This window comes from Olea europaea, unplaced genomic scaffold (genome assembly GCF_002742605.1).
Source record: "Olea europaea var. sylvestris unplaced genomic scaffold, O_europaea_v1 scaffold190, whole genome shotgun sequence".
Lineage (NCBI taxonomy): Eukaryota > Viridiplantae > Streptophyta > Magnoliopsida > Lamiales > Oleaceae > Olea > Olea europaea.
This window is the reverse complement of record NW_019236807.1, coordinates 196,221-207,991: the sequence shown is the minus strand read 5'-3', so window position 1 is coordinate 207,991 and position 11,771 is coordinate 196,221. Positions and strand designations below refer to the sequence as shown.

Below are 11,771 nucleotides of genomic sequence, written 5' to 3'. Positions count from 1 at the left end.
GATATCTGTATCTCGTTATTACTTACAACCACGGACAATTTAAGATTCAATCGTATGTAATTTGTATCGCACAATCACAACTCCTTGTGATTAACAAATTACGAAGATTTGAATCTTCGGACTCTATTATTTAATTTGATTGTCTATTAATTAAATAATAGATCTGCTACTAAATTGCATTAATTATATATATTAAAAGTATTTATGTCTAAGGTTGATTGGACCTAGGGCATAACAATTACACTGCTTGCTAGAATTAGAAACAAATCCCACAATTGGGAACTAAATTGTAAACCATGAGTCTGAAATATTGTTATAAACTATATGAATAATATAAGGAAAATTTAACAATTGAACTAAAGAATTCCTATTATTTAAGTCCAAGGTTGAATTTCTAATACTATAAACTAAAATAAAAAAAAAAAGAAGTATTTTCTTCGTTTTTCCTAGATATTATTTTAGTCTCAGCACTCTAAAGTTTTCTTAAAAATAGTTCAAGCCCTTTGATATCATTTAACCTAAATGAAAGGAGCAAAACAAGAAATTAGATATTAATTTCTTTAGATATTATAAAGAAAATAAAAATTACCTTTAGGGTTATATTTGGGTTTGGGTTGAGGGGCTCCATGAGAACCCAACAAGGAAGATGATATCCTTGTTTCAACTCAAGATCTGAACTCGCACAAACAAATCGATCACAAGGTGAAGAAATTGAACAAATAATACACAACAACAACATCAATCGAACAGACATTAGCCATTTCAAGTTCAATTTCTCAAAATTTGAATAAAAAATGAAAGAAATCATTGTTACTATTCATTTTCGTTACCACGTTTTCACACTCGAACCAGTTGGGAATATTGTCTCTACTTATGCCTTTATTTTTGCACTATTGCATATTCGGTTTACTACTGTTGTGCACTATTCACAAGTATAAGTAGTTATTCCACTTACAATTTATTCATTTCCCAAACCCTAGAGACTCTCAATGTAAAAGTTTTCTAATAAAATATAAACACTACACCAAAAAAAGGTTTTTTGCAACGGTCAAAAAATGTTGCAAAAGACCTTTTGTAGTGTTTTGGCGTGCGTTGCGAAAGTCGATATTGTTGTTAAGGGAAGAGTTTCTGCAGCATTTGTTAAACGTTGCAAAAGCCTCTCTTTTGCAATGTTGAACAAACGTTGAAGTAGGTTTTTTTTTTTTTTTTTTTTTTTTTGGATTTGTAGAGTGATTCACATATATCAACCACAAAACATAATAAAAGATAAATATCTCAAATAACTCCAATAATAATTATGAATTGAACTCGAAAATATAACAATATCCGTACAAAATGCAGATCCAAAATTCTAAAAGCAAAAAGAAATATAGGCTTGTTTTTCTTTCTTGCATAAGTAAAAAGGTCAATAAATAACAAGAGTTAAAGCATCACCCTCTTCTAGACTTCCAATAAATAAGGGCAATATAATGTCAATCACTTCAGGCTTATTAACAGTTTTTCTGGATCAATCCTTTCATCTGTCTACAGATTTTCCTCCTCAATCCAACATCTTGATTTCTCATGTGATGAACGCCTCAGGGTGTAAGTGTAAGACAAAAACGCAGAGATAACACGTGACTAATATCATGCAGAGATAACACTTGACTAATGCAAAGAAGACGACTAATGCAAAGAAGACCTCCATTCCGGCAATGCTTTCCCAGGCTGGCACTAACGCTGCTGCCCAGTAGAAACTCCTTCTAGTGACTTTGACCTCACCATCGCTATTAGAGCCAGTACAACAACACTGTGAGCAAGCGCGTGCGACGATTTGATCGCCAGAGTACCGCTAAGTACGGTACTCAAATTTCCCCAATAGTGGAGCTCAAATGTGACTTTACAAGGCATCGCCTATACAATGGGGGGATGTCAATAGTTTTTGGAGTTTGTTGGTGATCTTCAGATCTTATATGTCCTGGGTGGTTTATTGATGGTTGTTTCTGATTTGATTTGCTATGGGTAGGGGTCCCGAGAATTTAGAGGCCCTAGGAGTTTAATTATTATGTGCCCTCAACACAAAATTTATCTTACAAGTCTAACAATATTTAAATATTCAGAGACAGAGTCATAGACACGTATCTATAGAGAGAGGGAAAGTACCTGTTGCCAAGAATCAAAATCACAAATTGCTCATAAGCTTTTCAAATCCTTGTCCCAATCACTTGTAAAAGCTTTCTGTGTGAATCGATGGCAATTGAATCAACATATCACCAAAATTAGAATCCCATTTCCAAAACATTAATAAGTTACTGACAAACCCAAATCAGAAAACTTCCAATCCCATTTACTGATTTACCAAAACTTGAAATTAGCTTTAATAAGTTTAATTCAAATATTCAATGCCATGGTGAAGTCTGGAACGGTGCAACTAATTATGTTGCTCACAGTGTTGTTGTACTGGCTCTAATAGCCATTTCCTCCCATTCTCAACTCTTACCACACTTCCCCTACTACACCCTATTTCAACTCTCTTTCTAGTTAACACCATGTATAACAACAAATGTGGAAAAACCAATATGGGAAAAGCGAAGTTACAGAATGTTTAGCAAATTTATATATATCATATTACTGAAATTTAAATTCTATATCTACAAAATCTAGTTAAAATAATGTAACAAGAAGACAGCCAATAAATGGAATCTCTAACACAACATATCGATAGCAGCCAGATTTTCAGCTTCGACCACATCACAACAATCATCCACCCCATGTCCAATAATTTAGCCGCCTCCAGATTTAAGTGTATTACTCAACCTATTTAACAGACATGAAGTGAGAAGAGAGATGAGCGAAGTATTATTCAATAATGACTTACATTTATAGCATGAACTTCTAAAGCGATGATTCTTCCATAAAAATAGGATAGAGATAATGTTCCCAGAACAAAGTTAGAATAGAATACTCATTACAACTTGAACAGATTGATGAAACACTAAAAATTATCGGCTGTTAATCAGCCATCCCAACTTGAGCAGATTGATGAAACACTAAAATACTCATTAATCAGCCATCCTAATATGCCTGCTACAACTCTAAAAATGAAACACTTTACTCAAACTCCCACCACATAACAGAATGACACCACTTATCCAGTATCAACAAAGAAGGGTCAGTTAATCTTGCAATGCTATCCTTCTCATATTATACTTAAATAATCTAACTTAATTGATATTAATCTTTTGGTCTGATTGGTCTGCAGCAGTAATTAATCAACGTAAAGAAAGAAAAAACAATGCATCCCAAAATTGATCAATAATCCCTTCAAAACTCAGTCCAAATCACCATAAGAGACCCTCAATTATCCATTAAAAAGGAAATAACAGAGAATGAAACTATGATCGGTGTTATAAAATTGGATTGTTTTCACTTACTATTGTTGCCTCTGGGTTGTTCTTGAACAACAGCTTTTGAAGCCATTTCTAAATCTTCTTCTTGGTCATTATTCTGACTGCCAAAAACCCCTCCAAGACTTGCCCAAAACGATGAAAGAAATACCTGGAGACGACTGTTGCGTGCCTGTTCTTCTGGGTCTTCGGTCGCCACAATTCAAATCTAAATCAATCTTTCTCTAAATTTCTCTCTTCCTCCGATATTATTTCTTTCTCTTTCTAAAAATTCTTCTGGGTCTCCGGTCGCCACATAACCTATGCAGATACAAGACCTCGAGATGATCCAATTGAAACCGTGCAGACAAAATAAAGAATACTTAAAGTACATTTGGAAAGAACCAGTCAACCAAATGAAAATCAATGGAAAAAGCATGAAATCAAGAGAGGACTTACCAACGACCCTTGACCATGGAAAATCGGCTACCGGCATTGGGCAATAACGGCGATTTGGTGAGAAAATGAAAGAGGCCACGCTGTGGGACTGTGGGCGTGAGAGAGACATGCAAGATAGGTTAGGGATGTTGAGTCTCGTGAGTGAGTGGCTTTCGATTGAACTTAGGCCCCGTTTGATTGCACGAAATTTTTCATGGAACTTGGAATTCGAATTCCAACTTCCACTTTTGGCCTGTTTGATTGACAAAATTTTCCAGGGAATTGATTTTCCATGAATTTCTAGGTACAACACCTTAAAGCGTAATTTTCCACCTTTTTTTTCCTAGGGGATAGGTGGTTTTTGGTTTTCCACCTTTTTTTATTTTTATTTTTTTTTAATTGTTGGCAATGGGAACAAATTTTAAGAATAATTGTAAAAGAGGATATCCCTAAAATTGATAATTTCCACGTAAAACAAAGTCAAACGAACATCAAAAAATACTTTTACTTCAACATTTTTCACGTGAAAAATTTATACAATCAAACACAATAATTTACAATTTCCATGAAAACAATTTCTAGGTAATTCAATTCCCTGGAATTCATTTTCTTTCCACCTAAATTCCATCTTCGCAATCAAACAGACCCTTAAATTTTTTTTTCTTTTAAACTAAGTGGGTCGGGCGATTTTAATATTTTTATAACATTTATTGAACGTTGCAAAAAGTTCAACAGATTTTACTTTTTGCGACATTCAATAAGCGTTGCGAAAAATAACCTTTTTGCAACATTCATTGGCTGTTGCAAAAAGTAATGTTTTCACAACGTTTATTGAACGTTGCAAAAAGTTTCATTTTTCGCAACGTTCAATAAACATTCCAAAATGTGAACTTTTTGCAACGGTCAACGAACGTTGCAAAAAGTGAGTTTCAACAATGTTCATTAAACGTTGCTATAAAATTAACATTTTGCAATGTTTAACAAATGTTGCAAAAACTAAAACTTTTCGCAACATTTAATAAATGTTACGAAAGGAGACATTAGCAACATCTATTTACAAAATGTTGTCAAAGTTCAAATTTGTTAATTAATGGCAACATTCGCTTATTAAAATGTTGCGATAAACCCCTTTAGCAACACTTAACTACAAATGTTGCCTTTTATGTGTTGCAAATGATGATTTTTGGTGTAGTGAAATTAATATTCTAATCATTTATGTTTAGAGAAAATAAACAAGAATTTAAATTATATGTTAAAAGGACATCTTTCAATTTCATCGATTAACTGAAAGGTCATTACTATGTTTCAGTATGAGCACCCTAAAGTAAACATGACATCTTACACGTACATGCGTGTGAATGGGCCAATCTGCAAAGTTAAAAGGACATGGAGACATGAGAAAAAAAAAAGCAAAGCATTTCATATATGGGAAGGTCCAATAAAGTTTTCTATCAATGCATTCAAATTGTTGACCAAGAAATAACAAAGAAGCGTCTTGCACCAATTATGAGAGCAACCAAATTCTCTAGAATCTTCTAGACAATTCTGTCTCTGACTGCCATCACCGAAAGGCCGGAGAAGTTCAACTACGTCAACGATGAAGCAATGAATAACGATGAAAATGATGAGTAAGATGTCCTTTACATGAACATCCACTGGAAGCTCAATTCCATAAACCATAATCCTTCAATCAAGAAGTAATCGATCGTTCAAATTTTTCAATAATACCATAAATAACCTTTCTTCATGTCTATTGCCTTGCTGGCTGTGAAGGGCCTCATCATATTCAGCAGACTCGCAAAAATCTCCCTTTCCTTGCAAATTTGAAAGTAGACTCTCCTCAGCTTCTCGGAGTTGACCACCTTATTGACTCCCTCCAGCACTTATCTACCACCTTCGACCAATCGATTCTACCTCCATCCCAACTCCAATCCACTGTGAAAGGTCGAAGAAAAATAGATGAACAGTGTGTAGACCTTGATTCAATGAAAAAAAAAAAGGGAAGGAGAGGGAAAGGTAAAGGGCAAGAGAAAGTGTATGGAAGACTTTTGCCTCTTTCTGCTTTTCTGCTCTTTTATATGCAAGATTTTTTTGGAATGAATAGGAAGAAACCACTTGGGAACCAGATAGGTGTGAAATGAAGGTTTCAAGAATGAACCGTGAATGGTGCATCCTCTCTTTTATGAGTAGAGGGATATGAAATTCCTACTCTCGGTGATACTCTAATTAGCTACTTGAGTTTTTTCATAAAGAATGGATGGTGTTAAGCTAGCAGCATGCTAACTTGTAGAATGGATATCCACCATCTCATACTGGTAATCGAAAAACTAATAAAAAAAAAAAAAAAAAAAAAAAAAATCTTGTATAAAACTGGTTACGAATAATTAATTAATTCCATTAAAGATCAATTTATGCCTTAATACACACACATAGGTCCTATTTTTTTGAGAGAGTAATGTCATTTAGAATTACTTGTATTTAACACCGATCTAAATGACAACTCTTGTATCGATAAATTGTACGTTCAATTACATATAAGGATTTATGACTCGCTTATTAAGACACATGAATCATGATGACACCAAAATCGGTGTTCAACACTATTAGAACTAGATATCATTATTCTTCTCGAAATGCAACATGTCTAAGAGTCAAGTAAACAATAACAAGACCTATTAAGGGTAGATTAGTAATATTATTAAGCCAGTAATTGTAGGATGGTTATTATATTGGCACCACAACTTTTATTTGTTACACTATATTTTAATTACAGTTAAGCTTCTTAATCTTTTCTCATTAAAATAATTATTTCCTTAAATTTTTCATCAAATTCTTATTTTCGACCTTTCATTAATTAGAACATTTCATTATTGATGATGATTTATATCAAAATATTTTATTTCATGCTTTAAAATGAGGAGAAAAATATTTTTTAGCACTTTTTATTTATTTATTTGTTTAAATATGATGAAAAATAAATTGTTTTATGCAATTTCAACGAATTTTGAACTTAAAATTATTATCAAATACAAAATGTGTTAACTAATGAAAGTTTGAAGATAAGATATTAAGAATGACATAAAAAAATTGTTAGGGATATAAGTGTTATAATGGGGGAAAAAAAAAAGGGATTAAGAACCTTAAGTGCAAGAAAATGATTACATAAAAAAAAAAAAAAAAATCCCCTTCCAATGATTTTATCAATTTAGAGAACTTAGTTGTCAACAACATTTTTGCACATGATATGGTACACCATATTATGAATAGCGATGAATCAAAATAAATTCTATGAAACATATCAATCGAAGTAATGATTGACCAAACAAAATGATGCAATCATACTAAAATTGAATTTACTTAAGAAACCTAAGTTTCTAATTTGTAGTCCGAAAATCTAAATATGTATACTTATGTGAAAAGAAAATAAGAAAAATGAAGTCATGATATGTAATGCACGACTCCCGACTTAGTGAATTTAGCAAACACCATGGTGAATGAAATCAATAATGTATATCATGCTATATTGATGATGTATGAAATTTGAAATACATGATAATCAACTCATCTGGTATTACTATTAATGTTATTCATGAAAATTTTAATATATTTGAAGCATAATTCAAGTGATATTATGATGATAGAAAGTAAATACGAGTTTTACACTTTTTTCATTAACCGAGGTTGCATAATTCAAGTGATATTATCATGATAGAAAGTAAACACGAGTTTTACTCTTTTTTCATTAACCGAAGTTTTGTCCCATTGGATTTTTCTGACAAAATTTTTAACGAAACAACTTTTGTAGTGTACTTAAAAGAATATTGTACTCTTTTTCTTTCATTATGATTTTTTCACAGAATTTTTCCTAATAAGGTTTTAACGAGACATATTCTTTATATAATAAATGTCTATAACCTAAAAGACATTTACCCTCAAAATAATAGTATGATATATATGTGACTCTTAAAGAAATCAACAAGAGTAATTTTTCGAATCATCATGTTACTACAATAATAAAAAGTTGACAAATATCTCATATGAAAATGGTGTCATATGACAAAACAACATGAGATATACTTCATCAAAAATTGGAATATTGAAGGCATTACAAGACATAGATGTACTGACTCAAGAATTAAAATCAGGAGAGTAGCTGTACTCTTTTTATTTCTATCGAGTGTTGTCCCACTGGAATTTCTTGACAATGTTTTAACGATGCAGCATTTTACTACTCTAAATTATTTATACTCTTTTTTATTTGTTGGCATTTTCATCCTATCGATTTTTTTCTCAAATAAGATTTCAATGAGATTGCTATTATGTAAATAGTCATTCAACGGCGAGTGTTGTAGATAATAAGTTTATTAGTAAATGAGAATTGTACCTAGGACTGTCAATAGAGTGGATTTTAATTCGAAACCGATGAAATTAATAGGAGATGGATTTAAGGTCTCAATTCGATAACCCGATTGAGATCCAAATTCGATAATTTGTTAACTAAATAGATCAAATATGGATATAGGTCGATAACAACCCGATCCGATTTCAACCCGATCCGATTTATTACAATAATATATTATATTTTTTATATTATCGCGTTATTTATGACACAATTTTTTTTTATTTTGAAAATTGTATTATATTTTACATGTAATTTTTAAATAATAAATAATATTATATAATAGTATAATATTTTTAATTGAAATTTTTGAAGAGATTTAATTTTTTATTAATTAAAATTTGATAAAAATAATAATTAATTTATTGATTAGATTTATCATAGTAATTTGTTTTATAACATAAAAAACTAATAATTAATATGTCCAAAATAATTTACTTTGTTAAAATTGATATTGTTTGCAATTAAAATTTTATTGAGGCTATGATTTTTAATGAAAATCATAAAGTAAACTAGTAAACACTTAGAATTGACAAATGATTATGATTAAAATCCCACACTGAAAAATTACTAAATCATTGGAAAATGAGAATCCTTTAAAAAGATAATTTCACACATTGGAATATCACTAAAATATTCTAAGAGGAGTCTCCTTTAAAAAGGAGTTAAAATGAGCATCACTTGGATAAAAAAAAATGATTTGGGCCTTTTAATATAATAAGTGAGCACATCAATATGTTCAAATATTTTTTTAAATAAATAATTAATTAAAATCTTGTTGAGGCAATGATTTTTAATAAAAATTAAATAAAATTTTTATTTTTCTAATTTTTTCAATTTCGGATCAGGTTATCGGATCGGATATTCGATAACATAGCTAATCGAATATGGATTTAACATTCAAATATCATTCGGATTATTTGATCGAATAGAATCGGATAACTATTCTTAATGGATCATATCAGATTTGAATAGATCCGATCCATATTCAATCTATTTACAGCCCTAATTGTACCCCTTTAGAAGTTATTACCAATGTATTCCAATTCTTTATCCATAAATATGGAGCTTTGATTCTTAATTGAACACACAACTTTATTAACTTCTCACCTAAGTGCATTTATATATTAATTGCAGAAATTTTAATATTATTCAATTAAATATTAGTAAACAATCTCGCTATTGTGACAATCGACGATCAAGGATTGCCCTAGCTCACAATAATTCCTAGATTCGCCAATGGCTTCTTCAATTTATCGGAAAATATCTAAGTTGGAAATCTTCTTTTAATTTTTTTTTTTTTTTATATGGTTATATGAATAACTTAATTGAACTTAGAATTATATACATTAATTATATATATTCACTCGATTGAAGAATGCCATTGTGTCAACTGTGTGGTAAAAAGGCATCTTCAATAGAAGAAAAATTAGCATGAGTTTAGGTGAGAGTCAATGTATAATGTGGCGTGTACTTAACGATAAAAAAAGATGATTAACGATGATCACTTCAAAAAATCTTTTTCGTTTGTTTTATAAATATAGGAAATGGTAAAGAAACAAATTTAGGCAACTTAAATTTGATTCAGAGTTCTTCGTAGGATAAACATATAGGAAAATAAATTAAAGGAACTGAAAACAATTAGTACTTAGTAGGAACTCCAAAACAAAGCACAAATATAAAGGGGTATATCACAACATTTTAATGAGTGAATGTCACCATTAATTATTTTAATTGAGCTTTTGCAACTTTTTTTTAATTGTATGTTGCCAATATTACCATTTTGCAACGTTCCTTGAATGTTGCGAAAAGTTTCATTTTTTGCAATGTTTAATGAATGTTGTTAAAAACTAGTTTTATACCAACGTTCAATGCCTGTTGCAAAAATCTTAATACATAGCCATTTGCAATGTTCATTGGCTATTGCGAAAAGTTTCACTTTTTACAGTGTTCCTTGAATGTTACAAAAAGTTTCGCTTTTGCAACGTTTAATGAATGTTGTTAAAACCTAGTTTTATAACAACGTTCAATGTCTGTTGCTGAAACTCTTAATTCATAGCCTTTTGCAACGTTTATTGGTTGTTGCAAAAAATTTGACTTTTGCAACATTTTTTGAATTGTGAAAAGTTTCATTTTTTGCAACATTTAATGGATGTTGTTAAAACCTAATGCTATAGCAACGTTCAATGCTTGTTGCTGAAACTCTTGATACATAGTCTTTTGCAATGTTTATTGACTGTTGTGAAACGCTTAGCGACGTTCATTTCCCGTTGTTAAAACCTCTTAATGAAATATATTTTTAACAATTCATGAAAAACCGAACTCATATGGGCCATATTAATTTTTTAAGACACCAAACACAATAAAAACTACCCTACCTAAATCAAAATTTCACACATTAGCCCTAAATCACAAAGCTTCATCTTTGGGACTACATCTTCTTGCAATTCGTTGGTCTGCATTTTTGTGTTTTTGTGCTACGGGATCCTGGGGAGTTTCAATCGAGAGGAAGTCAAGGAGATAGCCATAGCACTAGAGCAAACTGGCTATAAATTGTTGTGGTCTCTAAGGAAGTGACCAAAGGAAGAAAATGTAGAAAATCCATCTGATTATGAAAATCTAGAGGAAATTCTGCCCCAAGGTTGGTTAATTAACTTTTTCATCGTTAATTTGAGTGATTTTGAATCCTTGTATTACCAAGTGATGGTAGGGTTGGCTGGTTTGTTAGATGTGTGGGTAGGTATTCAAAAATGTAGTCTCTTCACTAGTAAATGTTATAATTTCGCCATGAAATCTATTGCCCTTAATTTCACCATTAAATCTCTTTACAAGTAGGGGATAATTTCCTTGAGTAGTTTTAATGGTAAGAGATTATATGCACACTATACATACTTGGGCATTGTCAAGACGAATAGTCTTGATTGAGTAATCGGGGAATTGTGCTCGTAATTTTATGATTTGAGCAAGTAGTCTAGCAGATGCTACATTCCTAATTGAAAGTAGGCAAACGTGTGACCATCTTGTAGAAGAATCAATTAATACCATAAAGTAACGAAATGGTCCCCATGGTGGGTGTATTGGCTCACATATATCTCCATGTATTCTTTTCAAGAAAGTTGAAGATTCAATATTGACCTTTGTAGTTGAATGTCTAATGACTAACTTGCCTTGCGAACAAGCTACACATGGATAATCATTAGATAAAAGAATCTTCTGGTTCTTTGAAGGATGTCCATGTGAGTTGTTTATTATTCGACGCATCATTATGGCTCCTGGATGTCCAAGTCGATCATGCCAAAGTATAAAACTTTTTGAATCAACGAACTTCTGGTTCGTAACATTATTTGATTCGACCATTTTTATAAATATAAAATACATGCCAGACGGGAGTGCATGAAAATTTTCTTTTATCTACTTTTTGCCAGATACAAAAGAGGTGATACAAAGATATTCAACATTATTTTCTTGCATCGTCTCAATGTGATATTCATTGCAGCGAATATCTTTAAAACTAAGCAAATTTCTTCTGAATTTGCTAGAATAAAGTGCATCGTTAATATATAATTTTG

The 11,771-nt window shown here is 31.3% G+C and overlaps 1 long non-coding RNA gene across 1 annotated transcript; it reads right to left on the bottom strand.

The window, feature by feature from the left end:
* Positions 1–1,330: 1,330 nt before the first annotated feature.
* Positions 1,331–3,818, bottom strand: LOC111378920. The gene is made up of 3 exons (XR_002699938.1): positions 3,414–3,818; positions 2,143–2,796; positions 1,331–1,893 (listed from the first exon to the last, which is right to left on the bottom strand). It is a non-coding gene; the product is annotated as an uncharacterized LOC111378920 (long non-coding RNA).
* Between the last annotated feature and the right edge of the window lie 7,953 nt (positions 3,819–11,771).